The following is a 12,498-nucleotide window of genomic DNA, read 5'->3' as shown; positions in this document are numbered from 1 at the left end:
TTACTTAGTTGCTTACTTCGACTAGGGTGGTTTCAGAAAGGATGCAGAAAAGTACAAGTATTTGAGAGCTACTTAGGGACTGTAGTAATCAACACTGTAATAATCAGCTCTGTGCCCTTGGGTGCTGCGACAGCTGGGGGTCCACTGCTGCAGCTGACAAATAAAGTGTGAGGAAGAAACAAAAACTGAGGGAGTCCATCACCACTAGACCTGCCTTATAAGAAATGTCAAAAAGAGCTCTCCTGTCTGAAATGAAAAGGCAAAGGATACAAAGCTTTAAACAAGTTGATAAATAGATAAAATCAGAAAACTGCAACTCTGTATCAGAACATGTTAGTAAACAATTACGATGCAAAGGTTAAAGGGAAAGAAAGCATTAAAAATAACATTAACCATTCCAATTTGGTAACAAATTCACAATACAGAAAGAAAGAATTTTGACAACAAAAATAGCAAGGGAAGAAGAAAAGGACAGAACTTGCCTAGTCAAATGAAGCAAAAATGCTATCAGCAGAAAAAGAACTATCTCATCTGTGAGACCTTTTATACAAACCTCATGGTAACCACAAAACAAAAATTAAGGCAGAGTCATGAAACATAAAAAAAGAGGAAACTGAAAAACACATCACCAAAAACCGTCAAGCTGAAATTGTAGTGAGAAACACAAGGAAAAAGAAACAAAGGAAATATAGAGCAACCATAAAACAAAAGATAAAATGGCAATAGTAAGTCCCTATATATCCATAATCATCCTAAATGTAAATGGATTGAATGCACCAATGAAAAGACAGAGAGGCTGGACAGGTTAAGAAAAAGACCCAAAAATGTGCTGCCTCCAGGAGACCCATCTCAGCTCTAAAGAAAAACATAGGCTCAGAGTGAAGGGGTGGAAGATGATACTCCAACCAAATGACAACCAAAAGAAAGTGAGTGTAGCCATAATTCTATCAGACGAAATAGACTGCAAGCCAAAAAAGACAAGAGACAAAGATGGGCATTATATAATGATAAAGGGGATAATCCATCAAGAAGACATAACATTTATTAATATATATGCACCTAACGTAGAAGCACCAAAGTCTATAAAACAACTATTAACAGATCTAAAGGGAGAAACTGACAGCAACACCATAAGAGTAGGGAACTTTAATAACCCACTTACATCAATGGATAGGTCTTCTAGAGAGAAAAATCAACAAAGAAACGTTGATCTTCAATGAAACACTAGACCAGATGAATTGAACAGATACATATATAATATTCAATCCAAAAGCAGCAGGATATACATTTTCTCTCCAGTACACATGAAACATTCTCAAAGATCCACTGTTTGTTGGGAAACAAAACAACTCCCAATAAACTTAAGAAGACTGAAAAGATATCAAGCATCTTTTCCAACCACAATGGTATGAAACTAGAAATCAAACACAAGGAGAAAGCTGGAAAAGTCACAAATAGGTGGAGCCTAAACAACGTGCTATTCATTAACTATTGGAACAACAACAAAATTAAAGGAGAAATGGAAAAATATCTGGAGACAAATGAAAAGGAAAATACAGTGTACCAAAATCTATTGGATACAGCAAAAGCAGTACTAAGAGGGAAGTTCCTAGCAACACAGGCCTACCTTGAGAAACAGGAAAAATCTCAAATAAACAATCTAACAATACATCCAAAAGAATCAGAAAAGAAGAAAAATGAAGTGCCCAAAGTCAGGAGAACAAAGGAACTACTAGAAATCAGAGCTGAAATAAATGACATGGAGAGTAAAAAGAAAATAGAAAAGATCAGCGAAACTAAGAGCTACTTCTTTGAAAATATAAACAAAATTGACAAACCTTTAGGTAGAATAAGACAAAAAGAGAGAAGCCTCAAATAAAATCAGAAAGAGAAGAAATCACAAGCAATATAACAGAAATACAAAGGATTACAACAGTATTCTTTATCAATGTTATAAACTACATTAACAAAATGAAGAATAAAAATCACATGATCATCTCAACAGATGCAGAGAAAGCATTTGACAAGATTCACCACATATTTATGATAATAACTCTCAATAAAATAATCATAGAAGGAAAGTACCTCAACATAATAAAGGCCATATATGACAAACCAACAGCTAACATTACACTCAATGGTGTAAACTGATAGCTATCCCTCTAAGAGCAGGAACAAGACAAGGATGCCCACGCTCACTCTTCTTAGTCCTAGCCAGAGCAATCAAATAAAAAAAATAAAACATATTCAAACTGGAAAGGAGGAAGTAAAACTGTCACTAGGAAGAAGTAAAACTGTCACTACTTGTGGATGATGAGATTTTACATATAGAAAACGCTAAAGAATCCATCAAAAAACTAAAAACAAACGAGCAGAAATAAAAAATCAAGAATACAATCCTATTTAAAATCACAACAAAAAGAATTAAGTGGGTAGGAATAAATTTAACCAATGAGGTGAAAGACCTATACACTGAAGACAATAAGACATTGTTGAAAGAAATTAAAGAAGACATAAAGAAATAGAAGGATATTCTGTGCTCATGGATTAGAAGAATCAACATAGTGAAAAAGTCCATGTTACTTAAAGCAATCTGCAGATTCAATGTAATCCCTATCAAAACCCCAATGACATTTTTCACAGAAATAGAAAGAAGAATTCTAAAATTTACTGGAAACAACAAAAGTCCCCAAAGAGCCACAGCACTCCAGAGAAAAAAGAACAAAGCTGGAGGCATCACATTCCCTAATTTGAAAGTATACTACAAAGCTGTATTAATCAAAACAGCACGATACTGGCAGAAAAGCAGACACAGATCAATGGAACAGAATTGATAGCCAAGAAATATACCCATACATTTAGGAACAGCCAATTTTCAACAAAGGAGCTAAGAACATACAATGGAGAAGGGAAAGTCTCTTCAATAAACACTGTTGGGAAAACGGACAGCCGCACACAAAAGAATGAAAGCAGACCATTATCTTACACCATGCACAAAAATTAACTCAAAATGGATGAAACACTTGAATGTAAGACCTGAAACCATAAAACTTCAAAGAAGAAAACGTAGGCAGTAAGCTCTTTGCTATCATTCTTAGCAGTATCTTTTTGAATATGTCTCCTCAGGAAAGGGAAACAAAAGAAAAAATAAGCTAATGGGACTACATCAAACTAAAAAGCGTCTGTATGGCAAAGGAAACATCAATAAAATGAAAAGACAACCTAGCAACTGGAAGAAGATATCTGCAAATCATTTATCCAATAAGGGGTTGCTATCCAAAATATACGAAGAACTCAACAACAAAAGAACAAACTTAGTCAAGAAATGGTCAGAGGATTTGAACAGACATTTTCCCAAAGATATACAGATGGCCAACAGGCACATGAAAAGATGTTCAACATCACTAATTATTAGAGAAATACAAATCAAAACCACAATGAGATATCACCTCATGCCCATCAGAATGGCTATTATTAAAAAGACAAGAAATAAGAAGTGTTGGAGAGGGGCCAGTGCCATGGCCGAGTGGTTAAGTTCGTGTGCGCTACTTCAGCAGCCCAGGGTTTTGACAGTTTGGATCCTGGGCCTGGACACGGCACCACTCATCAAGCCATGCTGAGGTGGCATCCCACACAGCACAGCCAGAAGGACATACAACTAGAATATACAACTATATACTGGGAGGGTTTTGGGAGAACAAGAAGGAAAAAAAGATAGACAACAGATGTTAGCTCAGGTGCCAATCTTTACAAAGAAAACAGAAGTGTTGGAGAGGATGTGGAGAAAAGGGAGCCCTCATACACTGCTGGTGGGAATGTAAATTGGTGCAGCCACTGTGGAAAACAGTACAGAGATTTCTCAAAAACTTAAAAATAGAATGACCAGGCATGACATCAGCTTCACGGCGGAGTGAGCTCTTCCCTTAGACTCTCCTCCCTACGAAACAATGAAAAGGACATTCATAAACCAACAGAGGACAGGCACACAACACAAAAGACATCTGAGAGACCCATGCAGCCATATGTCTGAAGGTGGAGGTGCTGGACCCCCCAGGAGGAAGAAGGAGGAAGTAAGGGGATCTCCTCTCCCTCCCCAGCAATGACCTAGGGCACAGGACCATGCACAGCTCTGAGAAAAGAGGGGCCTAGGGGGAGACTCTGTGGGAATGCCTTCGCTCTCCAAGTTCCCTCACATCCCATAGGAAAGCTCCACAGAGGAGGCTAAGCTATTGTGGGGTTGTCTTCATGAAGCCAGCACGCCAGGAGGACAGACAGCGAGGGCAAAGAGAGAACACCCACGGGATGGCACATGCAAAAGAAGTGCCCCTCCCCATGCTGGGCTCACAAGCTCAGCCAGTCAGCCAGAGCAAGGGACCCCGTCTAGAGTGCCCGTGCGTACATTAGCAAAGCAGCAGCTACAAGCAGGCAATCGCACATGGGTCCTGTCAGCATAGATTCCAAAGGACAAGCACAGACACCAGGGATCACAGCAGGCTCAGAATACACAGCTCCTGAACCTCCTCCAGTGGTGGCAGGTGGAATCTGCAACCAGATACTATCTATGTGAAGGCACAAACCAACCCCATCAAATAGTATGAAGAAATATATTAATAGTCCAGACCAGAAGGAAAATGAAAAGCACCTAGAAATCAATCCTGAAGGCACACAAATTTACAATGTAAACGACAGAGAATTCAAAATAGCTAACATTAAAAAACTCAAGTTACAAGGAAATTCAGATAGTTCAATTAAATCAGGAATAAAATTAATAAACAGAGGGAATACTTCACAAAAGAGATTGATCCTATAAAGAGAAACCAGTCAGAAATGTTGGAGATGAAAAACACAATGAGATAAAGAAAAATCTGGATACCCTGAATTACAGAGCTGACATTATGGAAGACGGAATTAGCAATCTGGAGGACCGAAATATAGAAAGGCTTCAGATGGAGGAGGAGAGAGAATTAAGACTAAAAAGAAATGAAGAAATTCTCTGAGAAATATCTGATTCAATTAGGAAATGCAACATGAAAACTATGGGTATTATAGAGGGAGAAGGGAGGGAGAAAGGAGCAGAAAGTCTGTTCAAACCTGGGAAAGGAGCTGCAGTTACAAGTAAAAGATGCTAACAGAACTTCTGATTACATCAATGTAAAAAGAACTACTCCAAGGCATAGAGTAGTAAAACTGGAAAAAGTCAGTGACAAAGAAGAAATATTTTTAGAGGCAGCAAGGCAGAAGAAAATAACTTACAAAGACCATATCAAACTTTCAGGAGATTTCTCAGCAGAATCTTTACAGGCTACGAGAAGGTAGAATGAGATATTCAAAATTCTGAAAGACAAAAACCTTCAGCTGAGAATACTCTATCCAGGGAAAAATATCCTACAGATATGGTGGAGAAATACAAACTTTCCCACATAAACAAAAGCTGAGGTAGTTCATCGCCACAAGACACCCCAAACAGGAAATGCTCAAGAAGACCTTCATACCTGAAAAAGAAAAAAAAAGAGTTCACAAAGCCTTGAGCAAGGAGATAAATAGGCAGCCAAAGTCAGAAAATTGCAGCTCTCTACCAGAAGAGGTTAGCAAAAACTTAATTATGACATGAAAGATAAAGGGAAGGAAAGCATCAAAAATAACTATAATCTTGTGATTTTTAACCACAAAATCACAACACAAAACAGAATGTGCTATGACCAACAAATCAGAGGAAGAGGAAAGGGATGGACCTGGCTTAGACCAAGGAAATAAGAGGCTATCAGAAAATGGTATATCTCATCTACGAGATTTTTTATACAAACCTGATGATAACCACTAAACAAATAATCAGAACAGAGACACAAATGATACAAAAAAAAGAAAACTGAGGGGCTGTCCCAGTGGCATAATGGTTAAGTTCGCATGCTCTGCTTCAGCCACCCAGGGTTTGCAGCTTCAGGTCCCAGGCACAGACCTATGCATCTCTCATCAAGCCCTGCTGTGCTGGCATCCCACACACAAAAAACAGAGAAAGACTGCCACAGATGTTAGCTCAGCAACAATCTTCCTCAAGCTAAAAAAGAGGAAGATTGCTTACAGGTGTTAGCTCAGGGCCAGTCTTCCTCACACACAAAAAAGAGAAAACTGAGAAAACCATCATAGAGAACTACCAAACTGAACTGGCAGTCCAAAATACACAAGACGAGAAACAAGGGAAATACAGAGCTGGAAAACAAGTGATAAAATGGCAGCATTAAGCCCTTACATATAAATAATCACTCTAAATGTAAATGGATTGGATTCTCCAAGCAAAAGACAGAGTGGTGGGATGGACTGAAAAACAAGACTCATCAATATGCTGCCTCCAGGAAACACTCTTAGCTCTAAAGACAAACACAGGCTCAGAGTGAAGGGACGGAAGATGATACTCTAAGCTAATGGCAAACAAAAGAAAGCAGTTATTGCAATACTTATATCAGACACAGTAGACCTCAAGATAAAAAAGGCAATGAGAGACAAAGAGGGGCAGTATATAATGATAAAAGGGACACTCCAACAAGAAGACATAACACTTATAAATATACGTGTACCCAACAAAGGAGTACCAAAGTACATAAAGCAACTATTAACAGACCTAAAAAGAGATATTAACAACAACATAATAATAGCAGGGGGCCCCAACACTCTACTTACATCGATGGATAGATCATCCAGACAGAAAGTTAACAAGGAAATAGTGGAATTAAATGAAAAACTAGACGAGATGGACTTAATAGATATATATGGAACATTCTATCCAAAAATAGCAGAATACACATTCTTCTCAAGTGCACATGGAGCATTCTAAGGACAGACCATATGTTTTGAAACAAGACAGGCCTCAATAAATTTAAGAAGATTGAAATCACATCAAGCATCTTTTCTGACCAAAATGCTATGAGACTAGAAATCAGCTACAGGAAAAAAGCTGGGAAAGTGACAAATATGTGGAGACTACACAACATGCTACTGAACAACCAATGGATCATTGAAGAAATTAAAAGAGAAATCAAAAAATATCTGGAGACAAATGAAAATGAAAATACACCACACCAACTCATATGGGATGCAGAAAAAGTGGTCCTATGAGGGAAATTCATAGCGATACAGGCCCACCTTAAAAAACAAGAAAGATCTCAAATAAGCAATCTTAAAATACAGTTAGAAAATGAAGAACCAACAAAGCCCAAAGTCAGCCAAAGGAGGGAAATAATAAAAATCAGAGCAGAAACAAATGAAATTGAAACAAACAAACAAACAAAAAAATCAGTGAAACAAAGAACTGGTTCTTTGAGAAGATGTGCAAAATTGACAAACCCTTAGCCTGACTCTCTAAGAAAAAAAGAGAGAAGGCTCAAATAAATAAAATTAGAAATGAAAGAGGAGAAATTACAACAGATACCACAGAAATATAAAGGATTATAAGAGAATACTATGAAAAACTATATAGCAACAAACTGGACAATCTAGAAGAAACAGATAAATTCTAAGACTCATACAACTTCCCAAAACTGAATCAAGAAGAAACAGAGAATCTGAATAGCCCAATCACAAGTAAAGAGATTGAAACAGGTAGCTTAGTGGGAAACTACTTACCCTGACAAGGTTACCCACTCAAAGCTAACAGCCAACATCACAATTAATAGTAAAACACGGTATACTTTTCCTCAAGACTGACTTGATTTCTACTATTTCTACTTCTCCTTTTCCTTTAATGCATGGATCCTGCTAAACCTTATAAATCCATTACAATATAAAGTGGGGAATGAATAAAGAGCTCGCCTGAGGGATGTTCACTTTCTGTGGCTCCTGGGCGAGTACAGAGGACTGTGGTTCAGCTGAGGGGACAGAGAGAAGACAGGGGTCCTGAGATTTAGCTGTCTTACAGCTCTTAGATTCGCCTCCTCAAATCTCAGCACCCCAGTTGGGGATCATCCTCCCCATAGGCACAGGGCCCTCTGGGCCTTGAAAAGGCACAAGAAGGATCATGGACAGGCAGCAACACCTGTCTTTGTGTGATTCTGAAATGACCATGGAGCTGAAATCTGCAGTTTTTTACTGAGTGAACATAAACTTTACTCGATTGATTTAACAATAACGCATGCGTCCTTCTGGATAACAGAAAGAAATAAAAACAACCGATCAGTTGAATTAAAGTACGCCAAACGACAAGACACTATTCCTTCATTAAAGTTAACTTAGCAGAAAAATGCTCAGTATGCATCATTTATCTATTTTTCTCAGTAATATTATTTAACCCCTGGTATACACAATCCACGGAAAGCCTAGTAAAAGAGATGGGAGGATTTAAGGCAGGAATTTTTAATTGTTATTTCAGCTGGGAAGTATTTCTCAAAAGGCCCTTTCGATAGATGCTTTTGGTAACTTACCTGTGAGAGAGTGAACTGTCACAAACTGCGTTTCCCTGGACAAGTCACTGAAATTTTCAGGCCCAATGTCCTTAAATCTTTCAAAAGAGTTAGAAGTAGGTGACCTTGGAAAACTCTTCACAGATCATCATTCTTGGATCCTGTGACATCAGGATAACGTCACTAATGTCACATGTGGTGGTGGACATGTGTGACAGCAGCGCATCTGTAAATAGCGGGGGCCATTTAAGGGGACTGGAGACAGAACTTCCTCCCTCTGCCTGGTTGTCCCTTACCCCCAGACCTTGCCCTCACGGCTCTCCAACAAAGCAGCCTTTCCTGAGCAGCCTGCCCCTGGGCCACCCCAGCTCACCTGTACTTCCCAGGGACGGCCCAAATGCCCCACTGTCACACAGTGTGGTGGCTCCTGAAGGTGGCATCATCATCAAGTCTGGTTCATTCTGGGCAGGAGGATCAAGACCTGCTTCTGATCTTGCAAATCTAGCATCTGCTCCTTTCTGGGCTCTTGTCTCTGCTCTGAAGCTCTGGAGAGAGGTCTAAGGTCAGAGGGGCGCTCTCTTCCAGGTACGACTCCCTCACAGAGGCCCCCTGCTTCCTGCCTCACAAGGGCTGGTTTGTTTCAAGGCAACTGGGACATGGATCTGAGAAATAAATTCATCTTAGGGGCAAAAAGCCTGACTCTTAGAATTCATTATAACGTCAGACTTCAAGGACAGAAAGCCTGACAATGCAGAGGGGGCCAGGCACCTCTGTCTGACCCAAGGGACCTGAAGAGACACTAGAAATCCCAGGATACATGTGACACATGGTGGGATTCCATCCACATCCTTTCCTTTACATCCCTGGGGACGCAGGGTCAGGCCATGTTCCTAAGTGCTGTGAAGGCTGTAATGCCAGTCTTGGGCAGGTGTGACATCAGACAAAGCCTGAGACTGAAGCCAAGCACACCTGCCCTCGAATCCAAATTCCCTGGCTGGGAGCTCCTGACTCGAGCACATCGGGCCACCGACCCGAGCCTCCGTTTCTGGTGAAGTGGTTGTCAGGGTACATTAAACTATCCAGTAAAAAAACAAAGCGTCCTCTAACTATAACAGCAGTTGTCACTTACTTAAAGCTTCCTACCTGGCACTTGTCTAAAACAGTGATCTATGTTTCCAAACGTCGCCGTGAAACAATCATTATTAATATTTAGAGAGGAGAACCCTGACTCTCGCCCAGGTTCCTTCTGTCGCCCCTGCTAACAGGTGACAGAGCTGGCACTGACCGGGCCTGTAGTGCTCCAGAGCTCGGGCTCCACCGCACACCCACGGTCACCGTCCGCCTGATAAACGCACTCCTCCCTCCCGCACCCACCGCCGCCGACACGGGCTTCTCTCCGGTCGGGCTGCAGGCGGGCTGGTCACACGATCCTCGGGCATCCCGGACCGCCCCGAACACCTGCGCCCCCCGGCAGCCCGAGGGCCGGGGTCTCCCCCATCGGCCTTACCCGCTCTGACGGCCCGCCCGGGTTTATACACCGCCGCGGGGGGCGACGAGGTCCCAGACACTTCCTGCTCCCATCCCCAAGCACAGGCACACCCTTCCCAGCTAGTCCCTCGCCCTCGGTGCGCACCCTGCATTTTCCGAGCACACCCCAAAGTTCCCCAACGGTTCTCTGGAGTCCTGAGAAGACAAACGAGGAGGCTACGGCTGCACATGCGCAGAAGGAGCGTGGCGTCCCCTTCCCGGAGTCCAGGCGGTGAACCTCACCTATTTAAAACTACATTTCCCATAGGCCTCCGCGTCTACATTTCAAGTCACTTTTGGCCTTTCCGCGAAAGCGGGAGGACGGTGTTCTTAAATCTCTCCTGCCCAGGGTCCTCCGAGCCCGAAGAGGTTAAGGGTTAAGCCTGAACTCTGCTGTCAAATGCAAAGGTAGTCCGCTATTGGCTCCCGATTAAAATAGCATTTTTTTCATAAGTCATTTGGAGGTAATTGGGGAAATTTGAATACGGATTGGATATGGAAAATATTAAAATATTACTTAGATGGTGTGAAAAAAATTTGGAGTTAGGTAGGAAAATTGACTTTGTAAAAAGAAAAAGACATGACGACTGAAGTAGTTAAATTATATAGCTGTAAAATTATAATTTTACAATTTTTCAACCTGGGACCTCCACCCTGTTCCTTTACAGCCGCCGGACCCACCAACCCCTGAGCCCCATCCTGGCGCGCCTGGGGCCCAGTGTGCAGATTCTACTGAGGGTCTGCACAGGTGCTCCAGGGGTGGATGTTTATAGGAAATCTGTCGGGTCTTATACATTAACATTGATTCTTGCTGAATTCTCTTATTGTTTCATAAATTTTTATGTTAAATATCTTGGATTTCCATGCACATAACGACAAGTTTGCTTGCTTTTTGCTGACGTTTATAATTCTTTGTCATTCTTTACCAAATTACAGATAAAAGCACAAGAATGCTGGTTAAACTATATTAAATCAATCATAATAGACTTTAACATAAAGATCACGAAGGAGAGAAAGTGGTCACACATATGTCGTTTAACAAACATTTATTGAAAACTGACTGTACAATCGACATCATTCTAGGTGCTGGGATAGCAACATCAAATAAAAGAGAGTAAATTCCCTACCCCCATGGAGTTTATGATCAGGCTTGTTGTGGGGCCTATTAGTCAGGGTCCCCTGAAGAAACAGGTGTCAGTTGTCAAGAAACCATGGGACACTTGAGGAGAGTCTAATAAATAGGGCTCTAAAAATGTGGGTAGGGTTAGTGAAGCATCCTGTAACTAGTGTTGGTAGAGAGTTATCATCACCCCCAGGGCTGTAGTGAGAGTAGGTAACATTATCAGAACTTAGCACAAAAGGCCACCCTTATGAGAGCTGTGGTCTTAGGAAGAGAAACATTGTGAATGCCCATTACATGGCTCAGCACGGAGAGCCAAAGGAATAAATACCCAACACCTCACTTGTTCTCTTCCCTCTGATATCCTATCCTCCATTAAGCATTTATAAACCCCATTCAATACCTATTCTTAGAATTCCATCCGCATATGTCTCTTCTAGACCTTTTGGTCACCAATTTTCCAGTCTTATTCTTGTTTAGCCCCCTACTACCTGTCAACTCACTGAGCTACTGGACATAAATCAGTATAAATCGAAACTCAAGTACATGTCAGTTCTTCACAAAGTGAACTAAATATACCTCCTTAAACTCTACCCACTGGGAAGATTTTTTTTTCACCACACATTTCAGAACCACCCCTAAGTGAGACTGTAATCGTAGCAGCCATAATTTCCAATGATGCCACCATACACTGTAAACCCAGTTTGAAGGAGAGTTGATGGGTATGTGGCCACAGGTCTCCCTTGGGGACTTTTGGGGAATGTTTAATTGTATATTCTTGTGACCAAGTTATGAGGAATTTTGTCAAAGGGACCCAGCCTTCCCTTTAGTCAAAGCCTCCTGTCTATAAAGTAGGATATATCAAGGATTTAGAAAGAGAATCTAAATCCCTGTTGTGGTGATTTGTGTTCGTTTTATGCCCACAAGATCCAGAATTTCACATGTATATAGATATATATCTCAAGAAGCATCTTAGTAGAATACCCATCTATTTCATTTCAATGAACTTCATGATCAAAGAGCCACCACCACTGATCCCTTCATATCACCACAAAAGATGGCTGCACATGAGAAACACTCTAAGAGTTTCAAAAAACATTTGTCAGTATCCCATTAGAGAAAATACATATTTCATTGCTTTGAAATGCAACATGGGCTGCTCCTGAGTCCACAGGGAGTATACTCATATTGATTAATTTGAGCCTATCCAAACATAATTCATCCTTCCTAATCTAATATGGTAAGGATCCACCCCCTTATGTGCTACCTAGTTTCTGCTTTATTGGGCAAGATCTTGAGTTCCTTTTGTGTTTTTGGTTTTTTAATTTCTGGATTTCTTGCAATTTTACTCTGAACATAGCTGGTTTTTTATTCCTATTATGGGCCTGGAGCCAGTAAGGAAGTTCGGACAGGGCCTGAGGATAGTGTGTATCTCCTTCAGGGGTAACTTATACTAGGATC

The 12,498-nt window shown here is 40.8% G+C and overlaps 1 protein-coding gene across 46 annotated transcripts in view; it reads right to left on the bottom strand.

The window, feature by feature from the left end:
* Positions 1-10,156, bottom strand: part of LOC138917078 (heparan sulfate glucosamine 3-O-sulfotransferase 4-like) — a 103,040-nt gene extending 92,884 nt beyond the window's left edge. For 24 of the 46 annotated variants that reach the window (XM_070231543.1, XM_070231537.1, XM_070231545.1 and 21 more), the window contains exons 1-3: positions 9,898-10,102; positions 8,764-8,935; positions 8,412-8,616 (exon numbers count right to left, since the gene is read on the bottom strand). The gene's annotated coding sequence lies outside the window, so the exon portion shown is untranslated. Of the gene's footprint in view, positions 1-8,411; positions 8,617-8,763; positions 8,936-9,897 lie in introns of all 46 variants that reach the window. The other 22 variants (XM_070231506.1, XM_070231505.1, XM_070231526.1 and 19 more) reach the window with 5 other exon arrangements.
* Positions 10,157-12,498: the final 2,342 nt, after the last annotated feature.

This window comes from Equus caballus, chromosome 13, assembly GCF_041296265.1.
Source record: "Equus caballus isolate H_3958 breed thoroughbred chromosome 13, TB-T2T, whole genome shotgun sequence".
Classification (NCBI taxonomy): domain Eukaryota; kingdom Metazoa; phylum Chordata; class Mammalia; order Perissodactyla; family Equidae; genus Equus; species Equus caballus.
Note: the sequence above shows the minus strand (reverse complement) of the source record. Positions and strands in the feature narration are given on the sequence as shown.